Genomic DNA, 21,846 nt, shown 5'->3' with positions numbered 1-21,846 from the left:
CCCCCCAGGGGGGTGAGCTGCACCCATGCCGGGTGGTGAGCAGGGCAGGGTGGATGAGCCAGGGCTGTGTGGGGCCATGGGGGTTTGAGCCAAGGCATGGGGGGAGAGTGGGATTTTGAGTTGTGCTTAACTCACGTTAATGCAAGTTAGGTGCAAGTCAAAATCGTGCATTTTGAGGGTTCACCTACTTGCGTACAGCCCCCATGCACTGCTCCCATTGGCTGAAATGCCCAGGCAATAGGAGCAGCAGGGGTGGAGCTTGCAAGCGGTGCAGGGTTGGAGTTTCCAAGCACTCTTGTTCCCTCAGCCAGGGAGAGGGGGAATGGCAGGATGCAGCTTCCCCTTGCTAGGCTGCGCTTGGATGTGACCGTGGCTTGCCTTGACCCAGCCCTGCAGTTGGTTCTAAGCCTTGCATGCCAAATGCACCCCGTTGGCCATAGGTTCCTCAACCCTGCTCTAAGTCAGTCATTTTCAACCATGAAACATTTAGAACTTTAAGGCAATTCAAGATCATTGTTCAGGACGTGGGAAGACGAGATAGGTAATATCTTCTAGAGGATCGGTTTCCAGCTGTGGGGAGAGAGACAAGGTTTTAAACTTGAGTTCTTCCTCAGGTCTGGGAAAGACATTCCAGGGGTCACAGGTAAATATGTCCAGTACAGTACTATCTCCGGATCTGAAGAAGTGGGTCTGCCCCATGAAAGCTCATCATCACCTAATCAATTATTTTGTTAGTCTTTAAAGTGCTACAGGACTGTTTTTTTGTTTTGTTAAGATACAGACCAACAGGGCTGCCTCTCTGTTACTATTCCCCAGGTAAATACAAGGTGGAACTAATGATTTAGCATAAGCAGTTAGCACATACCTAAGCAACTATTCAAGATGAAATGGTTCATTAACACCTGTGCAGTCATAGGCCAAAAACAGCTTGATAATATTTTTCTGATTTGTCAACCTTGATTACAATTTTTGGTTCTCTGTGCCTTGAACATTGAGTCTGTTCTGGTATGGCTATGATCTGGAGAAGTGGGTCTGTCCCACGAAAGCTCATCACCTAATAAATTATTTTGTTAGTCTTTAAAGTGCTACTGGACGGCTTTTTTGTTTTGATGTGTTAAGGAGTTACAGATTGTTACAATAAGCCACAAGTCTAGTGTCTTGAGAAGGATGGTGAGTTTTGGTGTCTAGCTAGCTAGTCTAGATAATGAACCCAGAATCATTTTTTGAAAGTATGGGGCAGGTTTCCTTTGAGGAGGAGCACTTACAGGTTAGAGATAAGGTGATGGCTTTGAAAAGTGTTCACCCCTAAGGGATGTTGTGTACCTCATCTAGTGCACTAAATGCCCCAACCACGAGGTGGATGAAACTAGACAGCCACCGTGGTTTCAGGTGAGCTCTCACAGGAAAACGATAAAAGACAAAACCACCTAAGTTAGTCCAGTAGAAGAAATTATCACACTCCCATTGTCTCTCTAGTATCCTCGGAGGTACATAGCTATAACAATGCTTCACATTTAGGTTTTGGAAAGAACCTTTAAAAACAGACCATTTTGGTAGAAACATTTTTGGTTTGGAGTTGAATGTTTCCTGCAAGGTTTGCAACCCAAACATAGTACTGTGCTAGTGCTTGAGTTCTAGAAATGACAAAAAAACATCTAAGCGCCAAAGAATGCCAAACCATCTCTTTCTGGGAACAGTTGCCAAGTTTCTCAACTGGACGCGATTGCTGCAAATGGTGTCCGTCAGTCTGGGAAAGTTGGCCATGCTACAAGTGTTTCATTGCCCAACAGAAATGGAATGCAATAGGAAACAACATTCATTTGTGACAGCCCTTAGATTCATTTCATTCATGGGGTTACATTATATTCATAACTTCATATGTTACATTCATGAGGCTCCCAAACACACACTATGTTCTCTAGCAATACCCCTTCCTACCTCCACCATAACACCCCTTCACTGGGGAAGTGGGAATGGGGTGCTGTCCAGTTAGGGAGATCCAGGTGCCTGGTTAGAACAGCTTAATGGCCCAGCTGGACCTGAGAACTTAGCCTTGTACCTTTCAAAAATATGATTGTTTTTAACCTGATCTTCTTTAAAAGTCTAGAGAAAGGACCACTGTAACAGCATCAGCTTCAGAGACAAATGGAAAATTAGGCCTTTGTCTATTAGCCCTGTTTCAACAGTTTATTATAATTTACTTAAGTTACATTTTTAGCTCAGCTCCTGATTAGCATAAATAGTTGTAATTTATTTTAAGCCTTCTTTTTTAGGACGTTCACTCTGGCTTTTAGTTAGTTTTCTTCTCAATCACCACTTATATTATTCTTGACCAGCTTTGAAAAAAGTCTCACAAGGGTGACCTTGGTAGCGTAATTTGTTTTTGTTTTTAACTAATACAAAGGGCATGCCTATGTGGGGTCTCTGCTACTGGGGCTAGATACAGTGAAGGATTAACAGAGATAAAAGCAGGCCGTGGTGGGAAACATATAAAGAAGTGAAGACAGATAATAGAAAGTGTAGTGATTGGGAAATTCTGGTTGCAGACAGCTGGCAGAAAAATTCTAGCAACTTTTTTTAAACCAGCTCAGAACTTGCCCAAGCTGGATCCAAGTAAGTTCAATGTCAGATCTAAAGGAATCTAAGTCCAGAGATACTATCAAGAGAAAACAATATCCTGGAGCAGTAAGTATGAAAACACCTAGGACCAGACAGAGATCCTGATACAATTAGACCCCAATTCTGACATGAACATATTGGTCCTGTAATGATAAGAGAATCACATCCTACAGAACATGGTTTTTATCCCCTTCAGTTAGGTCATAAAAAGGTATCTATAGCTCAGTATTTAAACCCTGTGCCTCCCTTATTTTAAAAATTTTCAGTCACATAAACGCTTAGCATTTCAAAAACAACAAGAAGTCCTGTGGCACCTTATAGACTAACAGATATTTTGGAGCATGAAAGCATATGCTCCAAAACATCTCTCAGTCTAAGGTGCCGCAGGATTTCTTATTGTTTTTGTGGATACAAATCAACACGGCTACCCCTCTGATATTTGCATCTCAGTTTACCTGTGTGGTATGGTCCTGACTGGCTGCACAGAAATTAAAGGAGGCTGCAAGTGGGAACCAACAGGAAACAGAAAAATGGCAGATTAGGTGGAGTCCCAGAGAATACCAGTGGTCCTTAAGGAAAGAGTGGAAAAGCTAGCATTGGGGAAGACCCACCACACTACCCTGCTGCAACATTTATTTTCTTCAGGCAGAATTTAGGATCAAAGGAGATGTTGAAACCCTGAAAGATGCTAGCCTAGGGGAGAAAGGGTGGGGCACCACCCACACACACACACTGTCAGCAGCTGCCCACAGGGGAAACACTGGCAGAGACACCGGAGAGGCAGGAGAGAATGTAACAGTGCACTCTACTTCTCTCAGCCTAGAGCAGGGGTGTGCAAAGTGTGGGGTGGACCACTTGGGAGGGGGCCTGAAATTTCATGGGGGATGCACAGCACAATCAGCTGCTGGGTCTCAGGCAAATCCATCTCATTAAAAAATGTTGATGTGTTACTGTTTTTATATGTGTGTATTCACATTTATATACCACTTAATAAAGTTTTTACATTCAACATACTTATTGTCTCACACATGCTTAGAAGATTTTTTTTTTCATATGAGCATAACTGAAATTTCCATTGGTTTGGATGACATTAGACAGGTTGGGGAAGGGGCCCTGCTAATTGCAGGGATGAAAAGTTGGGCCTGAATGGAATTTACCAATGCTTGCAGGGAAAGATTAAGGTTTAGGTAAGAGGAAATATTCACACAGGACCTTTGCTTTGAGTGCTGTGTACATTTGGGGAAACTAAACAATGCTTCTTTTTAAAGAGCCTTTTACTTTAATCAGCTTGCTAGTCAGCAGTCCCTGGAGCACAAGGATTTAGAGATGCCAGACACAGTTGGACCTGTTGTCCTAACATGGTTGTAGAACAGGAACGGTGAAGATAATGAGTAGTTGGACTGAAGGTTCTCACCCTTTGGCTGCATCTATACTACAGTCCGCCTTTGAAAGGGGAATGCAAATAAGGGCAAATAGGAAATGCAAATGAATGCCAATTTGCATATCACACCTGTTATTTGCATAATCACATTTTCAAAAGAGAATCTTTTGAAAGAAACAGTGTCAACAGGGTTCACTTGAAATAAAAAGCCATTTTCAAAAGCACCCTTCTTCCTGAAAACATTTTTCCTCACACTGAAGTAAGCCTCTGTTCTGAAATTTCCTGGCTCATATTAGTATCTTTAGTAAATATTGGAGAGGCAGCCAGGTTAGGCTGTATGTTCGAGAACAAGAAGTCCTGTGGCACCTTATAGACTAACAGATATTTTGGAGCATAAGCTTTTGTGGGTAAAGATAAAGCGGAGAGGGTCCAGCGGAGGGCGACCAAAATAATTAGGGGGCTGGAGCATATGACTTATGAAGAAAGGTTGAGGGAATTGGGACTGTTTAGTCTGCAGAAGAGAAGACTGAGGGGGGACTTGATAACATCCTTCAACTTACTGAAGGGAGGCTGCAAAGAGGCTGGAGAGAGGCTGTTCACAGTGGTCACGGATGGCAGAACACAGAACAATGGTCTCAAGTTGCAGTTGGAAAGGTGCAGGTTGAACATTAGGAAAAACTTTTTCACTAGGAGGGTGGTGAAGCATTGGAATGGTCTACCCAGGGAAGTAGTGGAGTCTCCATCCCTGGAGGTGTTTAAGTCTCGCCTCAACAAAGCCCTGCTGGGGCTGATCTGATGGGTTTGGTGCTGCTTAGAGCAGGGGGCTGGACTCGATGGCTTTTTTAGGTCTCTTCCAGCTCTATTGTTCTATGATTCTATGAATTTCTTCACTTGACAATAAAAATACCAGAATTAGCTTGTGTCTGCTGTTCTTGGTTACAATGAATACTTTGTTTTTCTGATATTTTCACTTAAAAAAGAATTTCTGTGGCAGATACGGCAAATTGGGCAGTCTCCTTTAAGAAATGTGAACTAAGTACACTTGAAATTTAGGCAATGCTAGCAAGCAAGAAGTAGGAAACAACAGCTCCAAAGTTATACCCTGCAAAGCACGTGTAAACAGAACACAGAAAACTAGAGAATAAATTACAGATTAGCAATTAGTGTAACTGACTAGTAACAGAGAGGTAGCTGTGTTATTCTGTATCTTAACAAAACAAACAAGCAGTCAGGTAGCCCTTCAAAGACTCACAAAATAATTTATGAGGCGATGAGCCTTCGTGGGGCAGACCCACTTCTTCACATCTGGAGACAGTGCTGTACTGGAAATACTGACTATTGAAGACACTATGAACTTTTGTACAACCATTTTATGATGCAATACTACTGGGTGTAGAGAAAATGCAAAGTGAAAGTAAAAGATCAAACATGATGTAAAAAAACCTAAACAACAACAAAACACAATTTGCGCTGTTAAAAGGTCAAAGGGCTGTGTACCCTCTGACCCTGAGTTTTGCAAAGTAGGCCCAGATTACTGCCGTAAAAAGAAAATCCTGTTGCCATGAAAGGTTCTGAGTTCTACCTTTCTTTCAAGATGTAACAAATCACCTGTTACTCCTGAGAGTCTCACCATAGGATGAATGCAAGCAGACAATAAGTAGGTTACAAAATATTCCTCCACTATCTCCCTGTACATTGAAGATGAGGATGGTGATTAATTATTTGTGCTTAAAACCTCAGGAAGGGCTCAGGAGCTCACTGTGCAAGCTTCTGTGCAAACACACGTAGCAAACAGGCTGACCCTTGCCCCAGTTTGCTTGCACTCTATTGTACAACCCTGGGGATGGCACCCAAAATAGCAAGAAGAGCCCTTTTTTTTCTGAATTTGGTAAAAACTCAGTAATTCAAGAGCTGCAGTGCATGTGAATACGAGATAGTCCTTGACAAAATAAGGTCAAACCGTACTTTCTGTAACCCCTATTCTAAGACCAGCACACACACAATGATTTGTAATGCGATACATGTTTACTGCAGGACAGTCACAAACTTTTTACATGTTCTATTTCCTCACACTTTACATGTGTGCGTTTGTACTATTATCTTCTTGATTTTCACTCCCAAACCTACACTATGCCAATTTTACCTCATGTTTAATTTCAGTTTTCTTTTTGAAAATGCATGTTGCCCTTCATACCAGGAATGCTGCAAACTTCCTTTTCCTTTCCAAAATCAAGACTATTAGCAACACGATCAAAACACAGACACAGTAGCATATCCCACAATACATTGCACATATTAAAGGGAGAGTTATCCAATGTTTCGAGATTACATGTCCTTTGCTATTTAGATATGAGTTGCTTATTGTTGGGCTTTTAGATGTCCACCATTTATCAAAAATAATTACGAGGGTTTTTTTTTTTTAACTTTACAATTATAGCATTGGGAGACACAAAGAAGTCCTTAAAGAACTGCAGGTAGCTCTGCAGCCTCAGGTTGCAGGCCCCTGGTATAGCCAAAACTCATCAGAATTATAAACCCCACGAAATCCACAAGAACTTGGTGTGGCAGGAGAGCAGGATCTATGCTTGATAAAATGTAGTTTCTCCTCTGTATGTCCCAGGGCAGGTTTGTACTAGACCTGATAGTGGACTCTAGATACACAATTCCAGCTACAATTGTGAATCAATGTAGCTAAGGTCAGCTTATCAGGCTGTCCTCACAGAGGGAAATTCCCTTGTCGATCTCCCCTACTCCTTGCAAGAATGAGGAGTACTAGGGTTGAGTGTCGAGCCCTGATGGTTCGATTTAGTGCATCACCATTAAGTGCGGTGAGGACACAATTATCGAAGCTGGCATTGCGTATTGACTTTCAGGTCTGGTGTGGACCTGACCTTAGGCTCTGTTTCACTTACAGCTTTCACTCACAGCTGTTCCATCCCCTGCACTTTGCACTGCAGTATATTGAACAACGTAGAAAGGCACACAGCCCTCCCCCTCCCTCACTTGCTACATGTGATTTAAAATGGCTGAATAGAACATAAGTTAAAGACCACCCTGACCACAGTAAGTGGGGACTTCATTAAGCTTTCTACTGTCAGAACATAGGTTGCCCAGCTAGGAAGAGCTGTTTCTCTGCCTTCCCCCCACCACACACACTCCTGTTTAAGTAGCTAGCTTACAATCCGTATCCTTCTTGGGATAATATTTTTTAAAGAGGAAGAAAGTTTAAAAATAGCTAAGTCACAATAAGTACTTAGAGGCACAGCTGGGCAGCACTGTTGGAGCTGGAGGAGAAAATGTGGAGCAAGAGGGATCGCTGAAAAGGATAGCTGTGGGAGCAAAATACTAGAGCCTTGAGCCTGCAAAGTATTATGTGCGTCTCTTGCTGCAGCGAATGAGGACACAGTAACTTGGCAGGTTAGGCAAAGCAAAGTCCTGCAAGGTCTGGGAGTAGGCAGAGTTTCAGAAAAAGGGCTTCATTTATTTTGTATATGCAGTGCTCATGACTGTTGCTGTTTGGCCATGCATAAACAGCATAAGCGAGACCGAAAGGACCGCAAGTCATTCCGGAACGGAGAGCACAGAAATCTCATTAAATACAGAACGTTAGTTCGGGAGTTTGGGGAACTGTATGTACAGAATCTTTCTTAACATCTATAATTGAAACTGGGTCCACTAATCAGTGGCAATGGAACAATTTTTTATAATAGGGATGCTAAAAGCCACTGAAAAAACCTGCAAACCCTTTATATGACAGAAACTACTTCAGGCTGGATGCCTAAGAGGGATGATATAGAATAGATGGTGCTTGGTCCTGCTGTGAGGGCAGGGAACTGGACTGGATGACCTTTTGAGGTCCTTTCCAGTTCTAGTATTCTATGATTCTACGATGCTGCTGCATCTGAGTACCCCTTCAAATGACTCTGTACGTGAGCCTGCAGATTCCCAATCCTGCCCTTTTTTTAAATTCAAGTCTATGATATGGAGATGAGACAATTGCATCTGGAGCTGCTAGAGTAGGACAATTTTTTTGACACGAGAGCCACACCAGATAAGAAAATCGTACGGAGGGTCAGGTTGTGAAGGCAGGAGAAGGCCCACCCAAACCCTAGTCATCCATCCACAGATCATGTCAATAAATCATAGCAAATCCATAGCATTTTAAGACTTCACGACTCATTGTTTTATACCCATGGCCACTTGCAACTTTATCATGTTGCTAAGACTAGAATTTAGCTCTTTCTGCTTTTAATGGGTGGGGAGATTTGGTGCTGGCTGTATAAATACTGCCAGGGTGGGGTAAAATAGATTTTATCCAGTATGGGGCAGAACTAGCCAGTATGTTATATCAGTTGCTTGTTGCCCCATAAGAGCATGCATGTGTGTATACACAATGTTTGTAATGTCAGATTTGTCTGGAATATGGCTATAACTTTTGACCATTGTAAAATGCCAGATTTACAGAGAACATCCTAGACACATGCACGAGTAGTGTTTTTTTTATATAATACAAGTATTTAAGAAGAGTGACTGTTCATTTCAGAATGCCCTTTATTTTCACCAATTAAAATGGTCAGAAAGCAATGGAACAGCTTCTCTCTGAACCAGTAAACATCTCTGACCTAGTTACCATCACACATCTCTATCAGTACAAGCCTCCTCTACCGCATTACACTGATAATGTCCCAGTACTTGTGTTCCTGGCTTCTTTCATGTCTCTCTTGTCTTAAAGTGCCACTTTGGCCTCTAGGTTATATGTTGGCTGCTTCTTTCACTTCCCTGTCCCTTCCTCAGCCTCTTTCTCCTGGTCTGTTCAAGGTTCCAAAAACTCTTTTAGCTGCATCTTTGCTGCTTTTCATACTCACTTGCACTATTCTGCTTTTTTGGGCTCCCTCTTTGTTCACCAAGCCTGGTCCCCAATAAACGTTTGCCAGGCCTTCAGCTTTTCTTCCCTTCTTCCTCTCATAGAGCTCCCTCTGCTGTTGGATGCTGCTAACTTTCAAAATGGAAAAAAAAAATATTTTGAGGGCAGGCCCATAACATGCATGGAAATAACATTGTTTACATGGTGGAAAATACTGTCACAAGCACATTCATTTTCATTTTCGTCAAATATGTCCAGTGGTGTGGATATGTTAGCTGTTTAAACACCTGTGAGGTGGTCTGAAATCAACAAGAACAGGGGGGAACTTGACAAGAGGTGCTCAGCTCCTTGCAGAGAAGGCCTGGAAACTTCTGACTCCTTGAATTTGTTAAGAAATATCCTGGAAATAGCATCACTTAGCACAATTCAGCTTTATTCTCACATCTCTGGGGAGAAAAATGGGGTATTCATCTCTGTCTTCTGCTTTCAATAGCAGCATGTTAAAACAATGCTGCTTAGTACTTACATATTCAAAGCACTGATTCATTTGCCCAGAAATCATTAAGAGAAAGGGAAGGTGGTTTTGTAGTAGCACTGAAGCAGGTATGGAGGGTGGCAGGTCCTAATCCCATGAAAAAGGTCAGGGATCCTCTGTCCATGCTAAACGAACAAGTGCAATATTCACACAGCCTCATTTAGAGACACCCACTGTCCAAAACTCGGTGTGTTGGTCTCTGAAGGATGAAGGGCTGAGTCAGTGCTGCTGAGATTTAAACCTACAGTTCTTATGAGCAAAAGTATTTCGAACTCGAAGCTTAAGCACTAAAGCTATCATGTCCAGATGTAAGAAATCACAAATCTGTCTGTACACTGAGCAGCACTCAAGGGCCTCACATCTGTTGGTGGCCTCACTGTATTTCATTGTACTGAGACCTTTATTAGATAAAACACTTCAGAATCAAACTCTTTACACAAAAACTCCTTTATCTACAACTTGGATTAGTTTTAATGAGGAGTTGGCCACAGCAGAGTAGTTTAGGAATCACATGGCTGCTTCACATCATGGTGATTAAAATCTGCAGAGCTTTCCCGCTGGATACCATGGCCACATTCAGACACTTGTTGACTGGCTCTGCTTGTGTTACCATAGCAACCGCCACCCCAGCATCTGCTGCTCACCTGCAGCTCTGACACTCCAGCCAAGTTGACACTCAGGCCCTCCTGCTGCCCTGGAGCTCGTACTGACACTGCCTGACCAAGCCAAGGCTGTCTCAACAGCCTACGACTTGATCACTAACTCCCTATTAGCGATTCTCCATTTATTGTTTTACTGCTCATTTATAGCATTACTGATCAGTCTCACTTCTCCACCACACCCACCAGACTTCATTTCATTTCCTCTCTTGCTGCTTCCCCTTCTTGCAAGATCTGTCCCCCACCCCATGTATTTTCTCACAACTTCTGCTCCTGCCAACTCTCCCTATGTCTTTCTCCTCCCCCTCCCCTATTACCCACTGAGCTTGTGCGCCCCATGTGGTGCTGTAGCCAAAAAAGAGCCAAGGTGATCCTGATAAGCATAACCAAGGGGATCCTGAGTAGGAGCAGAATGATTACTTTTCCTCTGTACTTGGCATTAGTGCCACCCCTGTTGGAAAAATGTCCAGTTCTGGAGCCCAGAGTACAAGAAAGATGTTGATAAAGTGGAAGGGGTTTAGCAAAGAGCCACAGAATAATTACAAGATTAGAAAATCTGCCTTATGATAGGCTCAACAAGCTATTTAGCGTAACAAAGGAAAGATTAAGGGCTGATTTGAGTAGCCTATAAATATTTACATGGGAATAAATACTTAATAATAGGCACTTCCTTCTAGCAGAGAAAGCTGCAACATGATCCACTGACTGGAAGATAAAGTTTAGACTGGAAATAAGGTGTGCTTTCACAGTTTAAAAAGTAATTAGCCCTGGCACAATTTCCCTCATCATCCCTCCATCCCCAAACTTTCCACCCTCTGCATCCTCCCTGTCGTCATCTGTGTTACTTCCTTCTCCATTCTCACTTTCAGTCATTTCCTTCCCACTTCTTGCCTCATTCTCCTCTGCCCTCCCCACCTTACACTCCAGGAGTCTGTAACGACCAGACGTAAGCTTGCTTTCCCCTGCACTTTTCCCTACTACTCCTTTGAGACTACTCCTGTCTCACCTGCTTGTCTCCTCTTACCTTTCCAACTGGCCCAGGAACCCCAGAGCCTCCTGATCTCCCTTGCCTCCAGCCCCACTGCCCGCCTCCATAAGCACATTGCTTAACCTCTCACTCTCATCAGGTTTCTTCCCCTGCTGTACATCACCCTGTAGTGTCTCTCCATTCTAAACAAAAATCTCACCTGGCCACCATGAGGATCATTCATGGTAGGAAGCGCTAAATCCAGTAGGAACGGTTGGCCCAAACCTGTGCACAAAACAAGCATTGACACCCCAAGCAACTTATTGTCTTCTGCTTGTTTAGTTCAGCTGCACTTGTTTTCTAAATCAAACGCACTTATAAAATCTTTACCTGCATATTTTGCAGGAGCAGCCAGTGTGCTCATGAATCTTATACTTCTTTATGTAAACAAGGTGCATAAACAGGAAAACAGTTGTCACGTGTTTCCATGCTCAGTTCCAAAGCTCATACACACGTGTGTAGGTTATGAAGTAGGTGCAGTTGTAAGGCAGATATACCTTGTCAGGGGGTCTCTGTTAGAACGTAGGCATAGGGCAGGGCGGTATGGCCACAGTGTCCAATATGGTCACCACTCACCATGTGTGGTGAATAGGATGCCACATTGTGGTGAATGCAGCTCTCAGAGCCTTTAACTGTAAAGGCTCCAAGAGTTGCATGTGGCTTTCAAGCCATATTCACCACAGTGCGGTAATGTGGCTCCTCCCGAGAGCCATGCACGGAGAGTGCCGTCTGCCTGCTCCATGCACGCAGCACTCCACTGCTGGGTGGGAGAAGAGCACGGTGGCAGCAGCAGCCCCAGTAGCTCTGGTGAGTCACCAGCATTAAGAACAGGGGGACGGGGGGGGTGCCTGGCTCTGGGGGAGGACAGTCAGTTAGAGCGGGGGAGGGGAGGGTGCTGTGGCACATATGGAAAAACAACGACCACAAGTCTGGTGATCTTTGAATTCCTATTGGACACGGCTGACCAAGAGGCTGAAGTCACTAGATTGCTCTTCTAAGTTGTGCTGTCTGGCCTAGTGGCCGGGCAGGGGGTGTCGCCAGGGATGGGCTGGGGGCCAGAGTAGGGACACAGACCCTTTCTATTCCACTGGGTCCCAACCCAAGGCCCTGTCAGCAGGGATCCTTCCAGAACACACTGGCTCTGGTTCCAGTTCCACAATTAGGTCAATGCATAGTTTACATGGGCTACTTCCTACCCAGTCTTCCTGTGCTGTAATCCACATGTCCTCTAGCTCCATGGGGTCTGTGCCCAGCACATTTTTCAATGCTTCCTCTTTACTGGGGTCATCTGCAGGCAGCTGGGTATCTGCCTGGATTGCAGCACACCTAACCTCCCAGATGGAAGGCTCGAATACACCTTCTCTCTCTTCAGCAATCAGCCCAGACTGAGCTAGGTTGTTCTGTTTTATACTGTGGTTCCACTTGGTGCATGCTCAGCAGAGGTGAGGGGGTGGGACTTCCTTAGCCTACAGGATAGGATTAACCTCCTCCTGTCCAGTGCACACTGGTATAACCCATCAGTGCCTATAAAAAACTTGCTGGGTCAACAGGCACATTTATTTGCACATTTGGCCAAGACGCTTCTGATTAACCTCAAAGCAGCATCTGAAAGGATGGCAGTTCTGACATTAGCATATTGATGTTCCCAGGTCATGCATTTACCCTTTCCTTAAATCAGGTACTAAGTCTGCAGCGTCCAACACGGTTGCCACTCACTGCGTTGTGGCGAATGTGGCTCTTGGGGACTCAATATTGGAAAAGCTCGAAGAGCCACATGCGGCTCTTGAGCCATATTCGCCCCAACAGGGTAATGTGGCTCCTCCTGAGAGCTGCACATGGGGAGTGCCATCCACGCACTCTGCGTGAGACCCACCACTTGGTGGGAGAAGCACATGGCTGCAGCGGTGGCAGCCCCAGTGGTTCTGGTAAGTCATCGCCCTTTAGAACAAGGGGGCTGAGGGTGCCTGGCTCTGGGAGAGGGCATTCAGTTACAGCGGTGGGCATGGGGTGGGACTGTGGCAAATATGGAAAGACAACTACCATAAGTGTTGCAATCTTTGAATTTCTTTCAGGCGCTGCTGTACTAAGTTATTCTGCATAGACTTATGCACTACAGATTTATAGAATAACACCAACAGGGCTGGATGCTTTTATAAATCCTTGACACAGGGATGCTGTAAACCTGTGGTGCTAATATATTTTTTCCTCCCAGCACATCTTGGATTACTAAGAATAACGTTACTGCTTTTAGATTGCGTACCTGAGAGAAAACTGCTCAGACTTAAAGCTCAGACTTCCTGCTTGCCTTAGTGTTATTCTTGGACTATTTTACTGTGGCAACTGTAGAGATTTTTCAGGACTTTTGGAGCATGAATTCTGACAAGGAAGAATGCTAAGCACTCCGTGGCGGATGTTTAAAGGTCACTAGGTGCTTAAAGATGCCCCAGCTTAAATTGAAATCAGTGCGTGGTAGATGCTATGCACTTTTGAAAATCCCACTAGGCTCCTATCTACACCTTCGGGCATGGAAATACCTTTGAACATGTGCTAATCTGAGCCCTGCCAGACAGTTGTGTGTATTGACATTTGCACAGCTGCAGCTTATAGACTCCATCTCCCTCTTATGAGGTTTTTATGTAAATTGAAAAGTTCTGATGATCTGCTGCAGCTGCAGGAAGGATAAATTAATGCTGAGCAGATCTTTGGGCAAGGCACACAGAAGAAATGGTCATAAAAACTCGCCAGAAGACAGGTCAAAAAAATCAAGCATTGGCAAATGCTCTATTATATTTTTAAATGCCTTTTTTTCATAGTACTACAACTATTGCAATGGACAGTTAATCTAAGGTATGTTTCAAAGTCTTATGAGTGGGAGCAGACCCTTAGCTATTTATAAAGTGCCCCTAACACTAGTAACTAGGCACTAATAGTTGCTGAGGATCCATTTCTAAGAAGTAGAATGTACCTTAGGAATTTTTAGTACAAAATCCATACTTCAGAAGAACAGATCTTCTGTTTAGTTACAGAATTCAATTATGTGCTTTCTTAACACAGTGCCTGCTGCATAAAACCATATATTCCAGTGAGGGAATTAAACATGGGACCTCTACTAAAGAAACTATAGGTGTTTGCCCTATCAGCATACAGTCTTCCCCTGCCTTACAAGGGTAATTTGTTCCTGAAAACCCCTCTTAGGGCAAATTCTAGTGAGTCAAAAATGTAATTACCATTAATTTCAACGTGAAAAAATTTTCTGCGTTCCTGAGCCCCAAAATTTACACCCATTTATGCTAAAACAACACCAAATCCCATTAAAATGAACACAATTGCTTCAATAGTTAACATTAGTTACAACACAACATAACAAGGCATTTTCCCTTCATTAATTACTCTATAATATGGCTGTTTACCTGCTTTCGGGGGGCTGTCCCAGGTGCAGAGACAGGGCTGCGAGGGGAATGGAAATTGAAGAGCGCCTGGGAGGGGGGCTCAAAGCCGGGTAGCTGCCCACGGCTGCAGAAGTGGGGCTGGTGCAAGTGGGTGGGCAGGGCAGAGCAGGGCACAGGGAGGCAGCCCAGCCTCAGCACAGCTTAGGTTAAGCAGGGAGAGGGCAGTGCCAGGGGGCTGGTCGCGCAGAGAGCTAGGCAGGCATGGGGGACCCCCAGCTGGCGAGGGGTGATGCCTCACTCATACGGGTCTCCACGGCAGAGAGGTCCTGCCAGCAGTGGCCAAGGCGGCAGCGGCAGGTGAGCCAGGGGCTAAATGGGATGGAACACTACAGGCAGCGAGCAGCACCTGAGGAACAGCTGCGCGGGGGGGCGGCGGCGGCCCCCTAGCCGCCTAAGGGGGCAAGCGGCAGTGGTGGGCCAGGATGGGCTGCGCGCCGAGCATCCACGTCTCGCAGAGCGGCGTGATCTACTGCCAGGACTCGGACGAGTCTACCTCCCCGCACCGCGCCACCGCCTCCCTGCACAGCCTCTTTGTCAAGACCAACACAGCTGACTCCATCCCCTTGGTGCTCGCCTACCAGAGCTGCCAGCCTCTGCCCAGCCCCAGCCTGCACCGCCAGGAGCACAGGGAGCCCGTGGCCACCAACTGGGCCAGCGTGCGCTGCTGCTGCAGCACTGAGGCGGAGACCCAGACCAGCCACAGCAGTGCGAAGGTAAAGGCGGGGGTGGGCTGAGGTGCTCAGGGCAGTGGTTCCTCGTATGGGTGCTGTCCCCTCCTTTCCCGGTTCTGGAGGTGGGCGCCTGCTGTGGCCAGCTGGGGGCCGGGCACTGCGGAGAGATGCGCCAGGCGGGCAGCAGCTGCGGGCAGCCGTTGCCTGGAGCCGCGGCCTTTCTCCCGCTGCAGGGCAGCCGCGTCCTGCTGAGGCACACGAAATCCAAATCAGTCCTCATAAATGTGAAGAAATGCCTCGTAAGCTGAAGTAGGGGTATTAAATGAAACTCCTTGTAAAGTCGAATTCTCGTAACCCGAATGGGCGTGTCTTGGGGTATGACTGTACTTGGAATCGGTTCTCAAAAGCACTAGATTAAAAACTATTCTAGATGTTCATTTGTGACATGCCCTCAGAAAACCAACCACCACCATCACAAGGCAAGCCTTAAGTTGGAATCCAATGAGGGTGCCCAAGAAACACCTGGCATGGAGACCTGAAGGCAGACACTAAAAAGACAGGATACCTCTGCAGCTACTCTGGTGGTGACCACAGATGGCTGAAACCAGGACAAATGCCCCATGTAGATAACAGCTAAATAGGCAGAGAACAAAAAATGGGAGGGGGAGAAGCTGTGAGAAAAAGCACTGAGAGTACATATGCAGAAAAGAGTAAATCCCTTTGCTACACGAGGTTTGTCTGAGCTGCCTTTCAGGTGGCCCTGCATAGTGTTCCCAGGTTGCAGTCTGATCAGTTGACACCAGTCTGCTGGGAGGGAGAGGATAAACAGGCTTTGGATGGAGGCATAAAATAAAATGGCTGAATGAAGGAAAACATCTATTGCATTAGGTTTGTGATCATGCTGATATGGCAACATAGCATCTGGTGCTGGCCACTGTCAGAAACAGGATGCTGGACCATAGGCCCAGGTCCCATATGCTTGTGTTTATCAGTTCCCAAGTGCTGGTAATCACCAGCTTGTTTCTTGCACTCGCTCAGATACCAGCTTTTACCTAATTCTGTGAAGTGAAGCTCATGTGATTTTTGCAGCAGACTGGTAACGCCCCGTGATTATTTTAAAGCACTTGTTTTACTTATAAGCATTAAAGAACATTTAATAAAACACTCTTCACTACATGAGATGGCACCATATAATTGGAATATGTTAAAATTGCTTTTGAATGGATTACAGAAACAGTTTTAGCAATTGTTACCAAAAATAAGGATTTTAAATTGGTTAGACTTGAAAATAAGCTTATCATCTCAAGCTGCGATAATTGTTCTCTGTGATTTGGGTTAGGTTTCTACACACTAAAAGATTAGCCTGATGGGTTTTTGGATAATGGCCAATCCAGTGGATTAAGCACTACTGCATTAGTCATTTTCATCCAGTTACTTCTACAGTTAATGGCTCAGGTTCTGCAGTTCTCAGATAGGTTGGATTCCCACTGAAATTAACAAATACAGGATGAGGTCCAGTACTTTGACTGTAATCTCCACCCTCAATTTTGGGTTAAGTGACAAAGAAACCGCATCAGAATTAATAGAATATCAGACGGAGAGGGAGAGAGAGAGAGAGAGAGAGAGAGAGAGAGAATAACCTTGTTTTCCTGCGAGTTTGTGCTGATATATGTTGTAGAAACAGTCATAAATACCAATTTGCTGCTACAGTTTTTGCCTTTTGAAGTGCAGAATGTAGATAGCTCCCAGCAGCTTCTATCTGATTTTTGATGCGTTCTGAAATCCATCACTAAACTATGGACTTTGACATTTCTAGATAAGGTAAACAAGTGCTATATGTCATGTAATGGGACAGAGTTCAAAAGGAGAGGTGTATATGAAGGTAATAGACACTAGAGGGCTTTGCTGGCTCTCTTAGAAATGGCTGGCTGTTGCATTCCAAATACTGATGATGATATCAGATATTATAATTGCAAATACTAGGGAGAAGATTGATATTAGGCCCTTTAAGAAAGGCAAAGCCTGTAAGTGTTAGTGACACCAGCTGTGGAGAATGGCTAGATGAGGCCCAGAAGATGTAGTGATGGCATTGCCTCGTCCCCAGCCATAGGCAATAGTAGGCCCCACTCTGGACCATGGCAAAGGAATAAGCAGAAAGGGACTGGGGAGAGCCCGCTGCGTGCAGGAGCCCGGTCTCTGTTATAATGTCCGCACCAAAGTAATTAAAAGGCAGATGGACTTCAGAATTCATAGCGAGACTCTGGACCCTCTTAATACTGACAAGACAGCAAACCAGGAGCAATGCCATTGAGGTTAATGCCGTTACAGAAAGCTGAATGGAAAAGAGTCATGGTCATTGTTTCCTGTGTTTGTCCAGCAAGGTTGACAGCTGTCTCTCTGCACAAACCCAAACTCTATTGCCCTACTCCCGGCCCCGCTGCCCTGCAAGGCTCTGCTCTTTCTCGGAGGCCACATGCCTTATTCAATCCGTCTCCCCTATCTCAGGCTCGCTCTCCCCCACCCTTGCTCATTTTCATGGGCCTGGGACAGGGGTTGGAGTGCGGGAGGGGGTGTGGGCTCTGGGCTGGGTGGAGGAGTTTAGAATGTGGGAGGCTGAGTCTAGGCAAGGGTTTGGGGTACAGGAGGAGGTCTGGGGTGTGGGCTCAGAGGGAATTTGACTGCAGGAGGGGGCTCAGAGCTGGGACGGGGCTTGGGTGCAGGAGGGGTAAGGACTGTGGGCTCTGGGGGGAATATGGGTTCAGGAGGGATCTCAGGGCTGGAGCAAGGGATTTGCACAACCAATGGGAGCCATGGAGTTGGCACTCAGGGCTCACAGAGGCCCCCTAACCCTCTACACCTAGGAGCCAGCCATGTGTGTCATTTCTGGGAGCCATGTGGAGCCAGGGCAGGTAAAGAGCCTGTGTTAGCTCCACTGCATTGCCAGACTTTTACCAGCCTGAAAATCTCTCGGCTTGGCTTCAGTACCCCTGGGAGGCCGGGCCCAATTTTGGGAGAGTTCCAGCCAATACGGGAGGTTTGGCAACCCCATACGGCCAGTGCCTTTGGCAAAGGCCCAGATCCCAGTCCCTGTGCAGAATTTGAATAGGGTGACCATATTTCCCCATGCAAAATACAGGACACTTGGTAAAATAGCTTAGATTTCAGTGAGTTCAACAGCAATCAATCAGAACTAGGCAGCACAAACATTCCAAATAACATTTGAATAAACAGACTTGCTCAGGGAGGACTGGAATTCACCCTCCTAGATACTTGTTTGCTGCTATGCTTGTTTGGGGACACAGCTACTTGTTGAGAGGGTGGAGTTTAGTGCGTGCAGACAGCAAGATTTTTGTCTCATTAGTCCCACTGACTTAACCACGAGTTCAATTCCTAGCTTTATCCTGTAGTTCCTGTGTGACCTTGAGTGTGGCTCAAGATTACTCTGTATCCAGTTCCCATCTGTAAAATGGGCAGAAGGGCTGCCAGCCTCATCAGGCCCCTGGGCCAGGTGTGGGGGTCGATGAGCGGGGGGGCTGATCTGCATCCCTACAATGGCAGGGCCTCAGGTGGAAGGGGCGGGGCTGGAGACAGCTAGCCCTCACCACTGCCTGGATTGTGGAGCCCCCTACCCTGACCCTCAGTGCTGCCCTGAGCGTACCATGTGACACTCTACCAGAGATTTAAAAGGACTTGGGGTAGCATCCAGGATCTCTGGGACCTTTTGTATTGCCAGGCCCCAGGGCATTTGCCCCGCCAGTCGGCAGACCTGAAAATGGGGATGATAGTAATCTGCCTTGGAGGCCTATTGAAAGAAAAATTTCATTAGCACAGGGGCGGTGCTCAGACACAACATATGACAAGTGCCATAGAAAAGTCTAGAGCTGAGCCATGGGAATTTCAATGTGTCAACATTTATTTTCATCCCAAATCAGGACAAAAAGCTGAAATGTCATAGCTTTTCCTAGAATAAAATTGTCTGAAAAAATCATTTCAGAAATATCAAAATGTTTAATTTCTGATCAAAACATTTGGCCAGTTCTAAAATCAAAATGTTTCATCACAGTCCATTGAATTGACCCCAGATGTTTTGTTTCAAGTCCATTTAAAGTATGTTGCTACTGTGATCCATTGACTTGTGGGAATTTTAGTTCAGAAGCCAGATACCCCCATTCTCTTGTATTGCACAGACATGCTGGTTAGAATAAATCTCCCATGATGAACCTAACTTAACATGACTTCTACAAAACACCACACGGCATGGTCAGAGGGGACTTTTATCTGTATCAAGAGAAATATTGCACCTACAGTTAAATGTTGAGCGGACCCGAAATAAAATAGTTAAAGTTTATTTTCTCTGATGGAACATTTTGGTTGGGCAGAAACTGTATTTTCTGCCACAAAATCATATGACCAAAAATTCCCAGCCACCTCCTCTGTCTACAGAGCCCCCAGTCCAGCCTCATTCTTCACAATGGCTTAAGCAGGGACTCATTAATCTTGGCCTCTTACATACTTTTTAAATTAAACATTTCCCAGTGTTATATACAATAGAAGTGTTTGTGTCAACAGGGTGTTAGGGGCCCTTAACCATCAAATCATCTAGATCAGAGTTTCTCAACCTTTTTCTTTTATGAAGTACACCTTTTTAAAAAAAATATAATAAAAGAAAAAAGAAGAAGAAGAAGAACCCCCAGATTTCTCTTGTACACCCCTAAGGGTACGCATACCACTGGTTGAGAAACATGGTCCTAAGGTAATCTGAGGTCTTGAACCAAGTGGTGTTCAACCGGTCCAGGTTATTGTACCCTTTTCAGGAGTCAGATTTGTTTTGCATACCACCAAGTTACACCTCACCTAAAAACTACTTACTTACAAAGACACGCAAAAATATCACAAGTGACTGCTACTGAAAACTTGATGACTTTCTACCATCTTATCATCAAATCAATGACTTGGAATAGAAATATTGTACTTACATTTCCGTGTAAGGCAGTACGAAGTAGTAGAACCAAGTCACTGTCTGAATGGATTTTTAGATGGTACTGACTTTACTAGTGTTTTTTGTGTAGACTGTTGTAAAACTCAGTGAATATTTAGATGAGTTAATGTACCCCCTGGAAGATCTTAGTGTACCCGCAAGGGTACTCTCAACCAAGGGTGCATAATACTGATCCAGAGCTTATACCTGTGGCTGCTCTGTTGCTATCTCTGCTAGAGCTGCACTGGTGGCAGTAACAGTGGCAGAAGAATGGAGTAAAGAGCTAGTGTGGGCACAATTCTGCATGGAACAAGCCATGTAAATACCTGTGTCCCACCCCTACCTCAGCTGCAAGCGTATAGCTGTGCTGTGTTCAAGGCCTTCCCTGCAACTAAGTGTGGGATGTGCGGGTTTTACCCTGAAGGCGTGGCCTCGACTAAGATTTGCAGGAGTGATGTTAGGATAGATTAACTAATTGGACTTTACTGTCCCAAATCTCTAGTCAAGCCAAGTTGAATACTAGGATGTGCCTAGGCTCCCCTGTGCTGTATTCTACCCTAGGCTTTTAAAAGATGTTCTTTGGAACATAGTAACATTCTCTAACCAGTTTTATCCTCACCTAGACATGGCTTTTGACTATGAAAGTTGACTCTAACAGTCACAGATAGGACTGTCAAAGCTGTTCCAAAAGTATATGACAACCCATTGATTATCTGGCAGCCAAAGAGCAACATTTTCCTCTTATTTCATTCACATCATTGACAAGAGCTATGGCTTTAAGAGAAAACCTTGTTCTCATTCATAAATCTTGCTCTCTTCAAAACTCGGCAAGTGTGGGTGGATCCCAGAGCTCAGGCAGCCAGTGTTCTAATAATAATGTACATTGTGACCTCATTGTGGGGGCGAAATAAAAGAGCATTTTGTTGCCTCTGATGATTAAGAATGACATGCAAATAATATAAAGGAGAAGAATCTAATATGGGCGCTGAAGGAGAAGGAAAGGATGAAACAGAAACATTCATGCAGTTAATGGGCAAATTAATCCTAGAATAAGACCTGATGAGATCAAACAATGACTTCTCAAGTTAACTCAGATCCATCCCTCTTCTTCACTGATCCCAACGCAGTCAGATAGCTCTGCAAGCCTGAGACAGCAGGCCTCGCTGGTGGTGGGTATTTTACTGTAGTGTCGACACAGTCCAGTGTCCATGATTTCTTCCTAATGAGTTACAGCTGCGAGCCCCACTTTTATTTTATTTTATTTTTCTTTTTAGGGTTTCTAAAGATTGGTGCTTTTACAAGTGACAGATCTAAAACTGCAGCCAAATACAATTCTGGTCAGACTGAATAAAGCAGCACTGTCATCTGCTTCACCAAAAAAGAGATCCCATATCCCCGGGGTAGTATTGATTGGTTTAGAAACAATGATGTTGTACTAACTTTCAGTAAAATTGTATTACTAACAGTGTGCCCTTCACATGACCTAATGTTCGTTTTTACTGAGTCTTACCTCATCGAATCCACCCACCTGTAGCCAGTTGGAGGATCATTCTGTAGCTCTGAGTAGTCTCCTCTGGAGTTTACCATCAGTCCCCAGGGTGGTATTTTCTGACCTCCTGCTGTACACGTGAAATTGTGCTGATTTAACAAAAAGCATAGTTTT

This window comes from Carettochelys insculpta, chromosome 9 (assembly GCF_033958435.1).
Source record: "Carettochelys insculpta isolate YL-2023 chromosome 9, ASM3395843v1, whole genome shotgun sequence".
In the NCBI taxonomy this organism is placed as follows: domain Eukaryota; kingdom Metazoa; phylum Chordata; order Testudines; family Carettochelyidae; genus Carettochelys; species Carettochelys insculpta.
This window is presented reverse-complemented; position numbering follows the sequence as displayed.